This window comes from Cherax quadricarinatus, chromosome 63, assembly GCF_038502225.1.
Source record: "Cherax quadricarinatus isolate ZL_2023a chromosome 63, ASM3850222v1, whole genome shotgun sequence".
Taxonomy (NCBI): domain Eukaryota; kingdom Metazoa; phylum Arthropoda; class Malacostraca; order Decapoda; family Parastacidae; genus Cherax; species Cherax quadricarinatus.
In genome coordinates, this window is record NC_091354.1 from 19,400,521 (window position 1) to 19,408,774 (window position 8,254).

Below are 8,254 nucleotides of genomic sequence, written 5' to 3' on the forward strand. Positions count from 1 at the left end.
ACACAAATATAAAGTCTAGGACTTTATATTCACAAATAGCCATGAGGGTGTTTTCACCAAATTCAACTTTTATAGCAGACATGCTGGGAGTGTAGCAGACATGCTGGGAGTGTAGCAGACATGCTGGGAGTGTAGCAGACATGCTGGGAGTGTAGCAGACATGCTGGGAGTGTAGCAGACATGCTGGGAGTGTAGCAGACATGCTGGGAGTGTAGCAGACATGCTGGGAGTGTAGCAGACATGCTGGGAGTGTAGCAGACATGCTGGGAGTGTAGCAGACATGCTGGGAGTGTAGCAGACATGCTGGGAGTGTAGCAGACATGCTGGGAGTGTAGCAGACATGCTGGGAGTGTAGCAGACATGCTGGGAGTGTAGCAGACATGCTGGGAGTGTAGCAGGCATGCTGGGAGTGTAGCAGACATGCTGGGAGTGTAGCAGGCATGCTGGGAGTGTAGCAGACATGCTGGGAGTGTAGCAGACATGCTGGGAGTGTAGCAGACATGCTGGGAGTGTAGCAGACATGCTGGGAGTGTAGCAGACATGCTGGGAGTGTAGCAGACATGCTGGGAGTGTAGCAGACATGCTGGGAGTGTAGCAGGCATGCTGGGAGTGTAGCAGACATGCTGGGAGTGTAGCAGACATGCTGGGAGTGTAGCAGACATGCTGGGAGTGTAGCAGACATGCTGGGAGTGTAGCAGACATGCTGGGAGTGTAGCAGACATGCTGGGAGTGTAGCAGACATGCTGGGAGTGTAGCAGACATGCTGGGAGTGTAGCAGGCATGCTGGGGAGTGTAGGAAGCATGCTGGGAGTGTAGCAGACATGCTGGGAGTTTAGCAGACATGCTGGGAGTGTAGCAGACATGCAGGGAGTGTAGCAGACATGCTGGGTGTGTAGCAGACATGCAGGGAGTGTAGCAGACATGCTAGGAGTGTAGGAGACATGCTGGGAGTGTAGGAGACATGCTGGGAGTGTAGCAGACATGCAGGGAGTGTAGCACACATGCTGGGAGTGTAGGAGGAATGCTGGGAGTGTAGCAGACATGCTGGGAGTGTAGCAGACATGCTGGGAGTGTAGCAGACATGCAGGGAGTGTAGCAGACATGCTGGGTGTGTAGCAGACATGCTGGGAGTGTAGCAGACATGCTGGGAGTGTAGCAGACATGCAGTAAGTGTACCAGACATGCTGGGAGTGTAGCAGACATGCTGGGAGTGTAGCAGACATACTGGGAGTGTAGCAGAAATGCTGGGAGTGTAGCAGACATGCTGGGAGAGTAGCAGGCATGCTGGGAGTGTAGCAGGCATGCTGGGAGTGTAGCAGACATGCTGTTTGTTTTGCAGACATGCAGGCAGTGTAGCAGACATGCAGCGAGTGTAGCAGACATGCTGGGGGTGTAGCAGACATACTGGGAGTGTAGCAGACATGCGGGGAGTGTAGCAGACATGCTGGGAGTGTAGCACACATGCTGGGAGTGTAGCAGACATGCTGGGAGTGTAACAGACATGCTGGGAGTGTAGCAGACATGTTGGGAGTGTAGCAGGCATGCTGGGAGTGTAGCAGACATGCTGAGAGTGTAGCAGACATGCTGGGAGTGTAGCAGACATGCTGGGAGTGTATCAGGCATGCTGAGAGTGTAGCAGACATGCTGGGTGTGTAGCAGACATGCTGGGGGTGTAGCAGACATGCTGGGGGTGTAGCAGACATGCTGGGGGTGTAGCAGGCTTGCTGGGAGTGTAGCAGGCTTGCTGGGAGTGTAGCAGGCTTGCTGGGAGTGTAGCAGGCTTGCTGGGAGTGTAGCAGACATGCAGGGAGTGTAGCAGACATGCAGGGAGTGTAGCAGACATGCAGGAAGTGTAGCAGGCATGCTGGGAGTGTAGCAGGCATGCTGGGAGTGTAGCAGGCATGCTGGGAGTGTAGCAGGCATGCTGGCAGTGTAGCAGGCATGCTGGCAGTGTAGCAGACCTGCAGGAAGTGTAGCAGACTTGCAGGAAGTGTAGCAAAAATGCTGGGAGTGTAGCAGGCATGCTGGTAGTGTAGCAGGCATGCTGGGAGTGTAGCAGGCATGCTGGGAGTGCAGGAGACATGCTGGGAGTGTAGCAGGCATGCTGGGAGTGTAGCAAGCATGCTGGGAGTGTAGCAGGCATGCTGGGAGTGTAGCAGACATGCTGGGAGTGTAGCAGGCATGCTGGGAGTGTAGCAGGCATGCTGGGAGTGTAGCAGGCATGCTGGGAGTGTAGCAGGCATGCTGGGAGTGTAGCAGGCATGCTGGGAGTGTAGCAGGCACGCTGGGAGTGTAGCAGACATGCTGGGAGTGTAGCAGACATGCTGGGAGTGTAGCAGACATGCTGGGAGTGTAGCAGACATGCTGGGAGTGTAGCAGACATGCTGGGAGTGTAGCAGACATGCTGGGAGTGTAGCAGACATGCTGGGAGTGTAGCAGACATGCTGGGAGTGTAGCAGATATGCTGGGAGTGTAGCAGACATGCTGGGAGTGTAGCAGACATGCTGGGAGTGTAGCAGACATGCTGGGAGTGTAGCAGACATGCTGGAAGTGTAGCAGACATGCTGGGAGTGTAGCAGACATGCTGGGAGTGTAGCAGGCATGCTGGGAGTGTAGCAGGCATGCTGGGAGTGTAGCAAGCATGCTGGGAGTGTAGCAGGCATGCTGTGAGTGTAGCAGGCATGCTGGGAGTGTAGCAAGCATGCTGGGAGTGTAGCAGGCATGCTGGGAGTGTAGCAGGCATGCTGTGAGTGTAGCAGACATGCTGGGAGTGTAGGAGACATGCGGGGAGTGTAGCAGGGAGTTTACCAGACATGCTGGGAGTGTAGCAGACATGCAGGGAGTGTAGCAGACATGCTGGGAGTGTAGTAGACATGCTGGGAGTGTAGCAGACATGCTGGGAGTGTAGCAGACATGCAGGGAGTGTAGCAGACATGCTGGGAGTGTAACAGACATGCTGGGAGTGTAGCAGACATGCTGGGAGTGTAGCAGACATGCTGGGAGTGTAGCAGACATGCTGGGAGTGTAGCAGGCATGCTGAGAGTGTAGCAGGCATTCTGAGAGTGCAGCAGGCAGGCTGAGAGTGTAGCAGGCATGCTGAGAGTGTAGCAGACATGCTGAGAGTGTAGCAGGCATGCTGAGAGTGTAGCAGACATGCTGAGAGTGTAGCAGGCATGCTGAGAGTGTAGCAGACATGCTGGGAGTGTAGCAGACATGCTGGGAGTGTAGCAGGCATGCTGAGAGTGTAGCAGACATGCTGGGAGTGTAGCCGATATGCTGGGGGTGTAGCAGACATGGTGGGGGTGTAGCAGACATGCTGGGGGTGTAGCAGACATGCAGGGAGTGTAGTAGACATGCAGGAAGTGTAGCAGACATGCAGGAAGTGTAGCAGGCATGCTGGGAGTGTAGCAGGCATGCTGGGAGTGTAGCAGGCATGCTGGCAGTGTAGCAGACTTGCAGGAAGTGTAGCAGACTTGCAGGAAGTGTAGCAGGCATGCTGGGAGTGTAGCAGGCATGCTGGGAGTGTAGCAGGCATGCTGGGAGTGTAGCAGGCATGCTGGGAGTGTAGCAGGCATGCTGGGAGTGTAGCAGGCATGCTGGGAGTGTAGCAGACATGCTGGGAGTGTAGCAGACATGCTGGGAGTGTAGCAGACATGCTGGGAGTGTAGCAGACATGCTGGGAGTGTAACAGACATGCTGGGAGTGTAACAGACATGCTGGGAGTGTAACAGACATGCTGGGAGTGTAGCAGACATGCTGGGAGTGTAGCAGACATGCTGGGAGTGTAGCAGGCATGCTGGGAGTGTAGCAGGCATGCTGGGAGTGTAGCAGGCATGCTGGGAGTGTAGCAGACATGCTGGGAGTGTAGCAGACATGCTGGGAGAGTAGCAGACATGCTGGGAGTGTAGCAGACATGGTGGGAGTGTAGCAGACATGGTGGGAGTGTAGCAGACATGCTGGGAGTGTAGCAGACATGCTGGGAGTGTAGCAGACATGCTGGGAGTGTAGCAGACATGCTGGGAGTGTAGCAGACATGCTGGGAGTGTAGCAGACATGCTGGGAGTGTAGCAGACATGCTGGGAGTGTAGCAGACATGCAGGGAGTGTAGCAGACACGCTGGGAGTGTAGCAGACATGCAGGGAGTGTAACAGACATGCTAGGAGTGTAGGAGACATGATGGGAGTGTAAGAGACATGCTGGGAGTGTAGCAGGCAAGCAGGGAGTGTAGCAGGCATGCTGGGAGTGTAGCAGGCATGCTGGGAGTGTAGCAGACATGCTGGGAGTGTAGCAGACATGCTGGGAGTGTAGCAGACATGCTGGGAGTGTAGCAGACATGCTGGGAGTGTAGCAGACATGCTGGGAGTGTAGCAGACATGCTGGGAGTGTAGCAGGCATGCTGGGAGTGTAGCAGACATGCTGGGAGTGTAGCAGACATGCTGGGAGTGTAGCAGACATGCTGGGAGTGTAGCAGACATGCTGGGAGTGTAGCAGACATGCTGGGAGTGTAGCAGACATGCTGGGAGTGTAGCAGACATGCTGGGAGTGTAGCAGACATGCTGGGAGTGTGGCAGACATGCTGGGAGTGTAGCAGACATGCTGGGAGTGTGGCAGACATGCTGGGAGTGTGGCAGACATGCTGGGAGTGTAGCAGGCATGCTGGGAGTGTAGCAGGCATGCTGGGAGTGTAGCAGGCATGCTGGGAGTGTAGCAGACATGCTGGGAGTGTAGCAGACATGCTGGGAGTGTAGCAGACATGCTGGGAGTGTAGCAGACATGCTGGGAGTGTAGCAGACATGCTGGGAGTGTAGCAGACATGCTGGGAGTGTAGCAGACATGCTGGGAGTGTAGCAGACATGCTGGGAGTGTAGCAGACATGCTGGGAGTGTAGCAGACATGCTGGGAGTGTAGCAGACATGCTGGGAGTGTAGCAGACATGCTGGGAGTGTAGCAGACATGCTGGGAGTGTAACAGACATGCTGGGAGTGTAGCAGACATGCTGGGAGTGTAGCAGACATGCTGGGAGTGTAGCAAACATGCTGGGAGTGTAGCAAACATGCTGGGAGTGTAGCAGACATTCTGGGAGTGTAGCAGACATGCTGGGAGTGTAGCAGGCATGCTGAGAGTGTAGCAGACATGCTGGGAGTGTAGCAGAAATGCTGGGGGTGTAGCAGACATGCTGGGGGTGTAGCAGACATGCTGGGAGTGTAGCAGGCTTGCTGGGAGTGTAGCAGGCTTGCTGGGAGTGTAGCAGACATGCAGGGAGTGTAGCAGACATGCAGGAAGTGTAGCAGACATGCTGGAAGTGTAGCAGGCATGCTGGGAGTGTAGCAGGCATGCTGGGAGTGTAGCAGGCATGCTGGGAGTGTAGCAGGCATGCTGGGAGTGTAGCAGGCATGCTGGGAGTGTAGCAGGCATGCTGGGAGTGTAGCAGACATGCTGGGAGTGTAGCAGACATGCTGGGAGTGTAGCAGACATGCTGGGAGTGTAGCAGACATGCTGGGAGTGTAGCAGACATACTGGGAGTGTAGCAGACATGCTGGGAGTGTAGCAGACATACTGGGAGTGTAGCAGACATGCTGGGAGTGTAGCAGACATGCTGGGAGTGTAGCACACATGCAGGGAGTGTATCAGACACGCTGGGAGTGTAGCAGACATGCAGGGAGTGTAACAGACATGCTAGGAGTGTAGCAAACATGCTGGGAGTGTAGCAGACATGCTGGGAGTGTAGGAGACATGCTGGGAGTGTAGCAAGCATGCTGGGAGTGTAGGAGACATGCTGGGAGTGTAGGAGACATGCTGGGAGTGTAGCAGACATACAGGGAGTGTAGGAGACATGCTAGGAATGTAGCAAACATGCTGGGAGTGTAGCAGACATGCTGGGAGTGTAGCAGACATTCTGGGAGTGTAGCAGACATGCTGGGAGTGTAGCAGGCATGCTGAGAGTGTAGCAGACATGCTGGGAGTGTAGCAGATATGCTGGGGGTGTAGCAGACATGCAGGGAGTGTAGCAGACATGCAGGAAGTGTAGCAGACATGCAGGAAGTGTAGCAGGCATGCTGGGAGTGTAGCAGGCATGCTGGGAGTGTAGCAGGCATGCTGGGAGTGTAGCAGGCATGCTGGGAGTGTAGCAGACATGCTGGGAGTGTAGCAGGCATAGTGTAGCAGACTTGCAGGAAGTGTAGCAGACTTGCAGGAAGTGTAGCAAAAATGCTGGGAGTGTAGCAAAAATGCTGGGAGTGTAGCAAAAATGCTGGGAGTGTAGCAGGCATGCTGGGAGTGTAGCAGGCATGCTGGGAGTGTAGCAGGTATGCTGGGAGTGTAGCTGGCATGCTGGGAGTGTAGCAGGCATGCTGGGAGTGTAGCAGGCATGCTGGGAGTGTAGCAGGCATGCTGGGAGTGTAGCAGGCATGCTGGGAGTGTAGCAGACTTGCAGGAAGTGTAGCAGACTTGCAGGAAGTGTAGCAGGCATGCTGGGAGTGTAGCGGGCATGCTGGGAGTGTAGCAGGCATGCTGGGAGTGTAGCAGGCATGCTGGCAGTGTAGCAGACTTGCAGGAAGTGTAGCAGACTTGCAGGAAGTGTAGCAGGCATGCTGGGAGTGTAGCAGGCATGCTGGGAGTGTAGCAGGCATGCTAGGAGTGTAGCAGACATACAGGGAGTGCAGCAGACATACAGGGAGTGTAGCAGACATACAGGGAGTGTAGCAGACATACAGGGAGTGTAGCAGACATGCTGGGAGTGTAGCAGGCATACTGGGAGTGTAGCAGGCATACAGGGAGTGTAGCAGACATCCTGGGAGTGTAGCAGGCATACTGGGAGTGTAGCAGGCATACTGGGAGTGTAGCAGGCATACTGGGAGTGTAGCAGACATACTGGGAGTGTAGCAGACATGCTGGGAGTGTAGCAGACATACTGGGAGTGTAGCAGACATACTGGGAGTGTAGCAGGCATACTGGGAGTGTAGCAGACATACTGGGAGTGTAGCAGGCATACTTGGAGTGTAGGAGGCATACTGGGAGTGTAGCAGGCATACTGGGAGTGTAGCAGGCATGTAGGAGGAGAGAGGAAGGCGAGTTTATTATGTTTCAATATGATGCTAATATCTCTACGGCTTATTTATCTTTCACAATTCATGTAATATGACATATTATGTCTAATATAACATAATATTAGGCCGAAAGCTTCTAACCGAGTTTTTAGGTGTTATCCGAGCTAATTTTTTTACGCCCAAGCGAGGTGTTATCCGATTTTGGCGCTATCCGATTTGGCGCTATCCGATGCAGGCGTTAACTGAGGGTCCACTGTAATTTTAAACACACTAGAGTGAAAAACTAACTTGAAGGACTTTGGAGTGATGTCAGAGGATCTCACTGTCAAGGATCACAAGTGTCATTATCACAGCCGTGAAGAAAATGATGAGATGGATAATGAGAACTTTCAAAGCAAGAGATGCCAAGCCCATGAAAATCCTCTAAGTTACCTGTTCTATCAAGGCTGGATTATTTGTACACTAACAGCTCCTTTTAAATTGGGCGAAATTGCAGACTTAAAGAATGTGCAGAGAACCTTTACTTCTTGTATAAATTCAGTCATGGACCTAAATTACAGGGAACGTTTGAAGTCCCTCGACTTGTACTCATTGCAACGCAGGCTAGAAAAATGCATCATAATTTTCAGCAGGAGAATATCAGATCGGTCCTAAATTTGCACACAAAAATCATACCCTACGAAAGCAGACGATAAATTTAAGAGGCTCAAGCCTCTTCAACAACCTCCCATCATATATAAGGGGTATTACCAACAGAGACCCGGCTGTCTTCAAGAGAGTACTTGATCAATTTCTCAAGACATTTACTGACCAGCCGAGCTGAGGTGCTTATATTGGAAGGCGTGCTGCCAACAGTAACAGCCTGGCTGATGAGGCCTAAATCTACAAGGGAACCTAGTTTGGGACCGGGTCGCGGGGGCGTTGATCCCGGAAAATATTCATCAGGTATCCTCTACATAATTATCTCCTTCAATTTATCTCCTATATAAAGTATCTCCTATATCTGTTATATGACATTTATATCTCCCATGTAAGAAGTCTCCCATAGGACTCTTACGTAAAACATCACCCACATACATCCTCAAAAACATATCTTTTTTTGTTACACCCGCCCAACCCACCTAAGTAGGTTGACCAAAATAAGAAGACACATTAACCATCATTCAGTCAATAACAGTCTTGGCAGCAATGTGTTTGTTGACTTCACA

General features: G+C 52.8%; 1 protein-coding gene across 1 annotated transcript in view; it reads right to left on the minus strand.

The window, feature by feature from the left end:
• The window catches only part of LOC128698293 (uncharacterized), a 618,270-nt gene that overhangs the window by 406,642 nt on the left and 203,374 nt on the right, over positions 1-8,254 (minus strand). The gene's annotated exons all lie outside the window — the stretch shown is intronic.